We start from the raw sequence: 3933 nt of genomic DNA on the forward strand, positions 1-3933 counted from the left end.
ATAGACCTTGACTCAGAAGAAGCCCTAATAGTTCTTTGTATGCTGTCTACTGTTGGATCCTTACTATCTGACAATGATTAATGAGCTGTACCTGTATTCCTGCACAAATTAAACCCAATAAAAGCCTGTCTAGGCAAGGGTCATCGAGCTCTCCCCTTGAGAGAGTGGCCAGGTCACTCCAAGGCTCTCCCCCCTTGAGGGAGTAGCTGTGCTGCCCCTTTTCCTCCACAGGACTCGGTAGTCCATGTGAATTTGTCTCATGCCTCATCCATGATGCCGTGGGCACTGCAAGCTGGTGCCTGCGTCAAATAAGGCCTTTTACTTTTTGAGTGGTCACTTAACTATTATAATGATCATTGCTGTTACTGTCATCATAGAGGAGGAAGGGGTCACCATGGTCGTCTGGAAGGCAGCATCTCTATGTCGCTGTGTTCATTTCCTTAGCTGAGGAACAACGATGCCTAAACTAAAAAAGTCACTAAAAAGCCATATGTTATGTAGTCAAGAGCCACCTGTGGTGGGCAAGTGGTCGGCAAAAACGAGGGACACAAGGAGGGCTTGTGTGCAATTGGCTTCTTTTAAAACCCTTGCCATAGTTTCTGGTGGTCCAAAAGACCGCGATGTCTTTAAAGGTTAATGCTCTAAATAACGTCGTCATAATGAGCTATAGTCTGATAATGGAAGGAATAAGGAGTCAGAACAAAAATAGATTCTATTGTTAGCTAGCAGAGAAATGTGTTTGCCCTGGAGGGGCCTGGCCAGTTTTAGTGCTTGGCTACTCTTTTAATCTGTCAGCTAATCCCAAGTCACCCAGTCTGGGTTTTGTCCTTTTTAGTAGGGCAGACTGGAGGTCATGGACTTTAGAGTCTGATACTTGGCCTGAATCTGGGCTTCCCATCTACTGTATGAACTTGGGTACATTAATTACACCCTCTGAAATCATATTTCACTTGTAAAATGGGGATAGTGCTGCTTACTTAATATTACCTCTTAGAAATGTTGTGAAGTTTAAATGGATACAAACTATCATAGTCTAAGAGAAAAAAAATACTTAGTGTGATGTTGTTCAACTGGGGACAATTTGTGCCCCCTTGGGACATTTGGCAATATCTGAGACATTAGCACAACTGTAAGACAGGACAATAGATGCTATTATAATTTAGGGGGTAGATGTCAGAGATGTTGCTAAATATCCCATGATCCACAGGATAGCCCCTATGAAAAGGAAATATCTGTCTCAAAATGTCAATAGTGCCAAGGCTAAGAAACTCTGGCTAGATAAATAACAGTCAGTAGGCATCAGGCTGATTTTCCTGTACATGTCTGAACTCTTCCAATTGTATAGATTCCAAAATGTGGATGCTGAACTTAAGGCTGATAATAATAGCATCCAGTCACTTACAAACAGCTTTTATATATATAATCTCATTTGATTTTCAAAAGCACCTGTGGTTAAGTATTATTCATATGATCTGTATTTCACAGGTGGACACACTGAATAAACAGCATGCCCAAGTCTAGGCTGATTTCAGCTCTTGTGCACCACCCACGAGCATACAGCTCATTTAGGTAACACAGAAGCTCAGCTTTGAATAATTTGGGTCATGTGTTCACCTATGAGATAGAACAGATGATACTGATGTACGGAGAGCAATGAGTGTAAGAATGACATGAAATGACGCACACTCAAAAGTCAGAGCTCTATCAATATCCTTGCTTCCTCTTAGTGACTGGGCCACGAACAGTCTTCAACCCCCGACGTGGAAGCCAAGAGACAACCCCACAAGGCCATGGCAGGCCTCGTGTTCTGTGTTGGGTACCCCGGCAGAAGCCTGTGCACGAGTCCCAGGCTGCACTGGCCCCACGACCCACAGTTGCTTTGTTCACTGAATGACACCGCCTGTCAGGCACCACCCTGTGCTGGTCACCGAGACTGTGGGAGCTGTCAGTCCTTCTCCTGCCCACTACCCCAGGGCTGACGCCTTGACAGCTATGTCACTGCTCTCTCATTACTTATCGGGAGGGTCACCTTTCTGATAGACAGCTTTGAAAATTCTTTATTAAAAATGTTTTTAGAAGAAAAGACAGATTATAGTTCTGACATGCTCTACTTATTATGACATGAAACATTGTTCTTGTTCCTGGTGCTTAGGGACATTTAACTGCTGACTGGCTCATGTGGTATGTCACTATAATACATGGGTTATTTGGTCAGACCTTCCATAACCTTTACATATTAATTCATTCACTTCATTCACATCCATTCATTCGTTCCTCATCTGCACATTTCAATGTTGATGGTGAAGCTAGTCCTGTGCTACTTATTTGCTGGATAAAACAATACACTTATCTTTAGTCTTTGATCCTAAGGACACTCTAGGCAACATAAGGGTGGAAAGAAAATAAAATTTGAAAGTGGTAAGTACAATAAAAGAGGTACATGTTGTACCTGGTAACTAAAACTCTGGCAGATGGAAACCAGAATTGTTGGTGGATCTGCAGAGCAGGGCGCCTTGTTCACTGGACGGCGACGGGGAGGTGGCAGCAGAGGCTGAATGTGGATGTCGTTGGAGTTTATACTATGACCTGTGTGCAGGGGGTGGGAGAGGGGAGAACACCTACCACTGAAAGAGGCTGCTGATACTTCATCTTGGAAGAAGTCCTGGATACTAAGTTTTTGGCCCTGAGTGACTTTTAATGGTCCTGACATATATTCAATGAATAATATTTCAAAGCTACAACTGAGTATAAGCAGGAAGTTCTAGAAAAGAGATTTGCTAAACTTGCCTGGGGAGCAGATGGGCATAGGGGTCAATGTGATATTTGAACAGGGCATTAAGAATTTAGAGAGGCTCACTGTGTGTGGAAGGAAAGTGAAGGTATTCTGAGCACAGCAAAGGTGAAGGTGATACTGTCAGAAATGGATGAGAATGTGGTTAGAGCAAAGCATGGGGAGGCTGAATGCAAGTGAAGATTAAGGGCACTTTTGGGCCATTTGAATGCTAGCCAGTAGAATCTGGCCTCTCTCCAGTAGGCTTTCTTGGGCTTGTGGCTGGTGTATGCAGAGGGGCAGCCTGGTAGAATCTGCACTGTGGACTCGTCTCCCTGGAGAAGTGTGGGACTGTGAGGGCGTGGGGACCAGGAGCTCAGAGGCAGGAGGCAAAGACACAAGTCAGGCAGTTGCTGTAACAGCTCCAGAGAGAAGACTGCAAAGCCCTCCCTCAGGTTTCATTCAGCCAAACAGCCTGGCTACTCATGCTTGCATTTAGATGACCCAGCACATATTTGGAGAGAAAAAAAAAGGCCCAGGGTGAATGAGTTTCTTCAACAGATATTTAAAAGAAAGAAACTAACATGTGTTCAATAGTCTAGCACCTAGTCGAATTTGAAGTGCACATTCTTTATGGAATAAATGCATAAAGGCATCAGAAACAGTGAAGTGTGGAATGAGGTAAGAGCAGAGTGAAAGGGACCCTGGAAAGTGGTCTGTTAATTTGCCATAGTGCTAATGTCTCTCTCATCCCTATGCATGTGCGCAACATGGGGCTGCTGGTTTGACTCGTCCTCTCACTAAACACCCAGCTTACGCTGACAGGGCACCAGCTATGTTTCATCAGGCACAATGGTCCGCATACCACATGCTGTCTTAGTTCATCCCGGTAACAGTACAGAGCAGACTTTATCAGGCATGAGGTCCAGAGAGTTTAGAGATTTGCCCAAATGCAGAGTAGTCAGTGTGGAATTGAGGTTTGAACTCCAGTCTACGAGCTCTAAAGCCTGTGTTAGTACGTCCTGCAGAGCACAGCAGACCCATCACCGTGGGATGAGAAACACCTGCAAGTTGTTAAGCTCGCCTTCCTTTCTAGACCATGCCTCAGTGTCTTTACAGTACCAGTATGAGCGGAAGAATCAAAACTGTTGGTGAGGAAGGAA

This window comes from Artibeus jamaicensis, unplaced genomic scaffold (assembly GCF_021234435.1).
Source record: "Artibeus jamaicensis isolate MK-2021 breed Jamaican fruit bat unplaced genomic scaffold, CSHL_Jam_final contig_64, whole genome shotgun sequence".
In the NCBI taxonomy this organism is placed as follows: domain Eukaryota; kingdom Metazoa; phylum Chordata; class Mammalia; order Chiroptera; family Phyllostomidae; genus Artibeus; species Artibeus jamaicensis.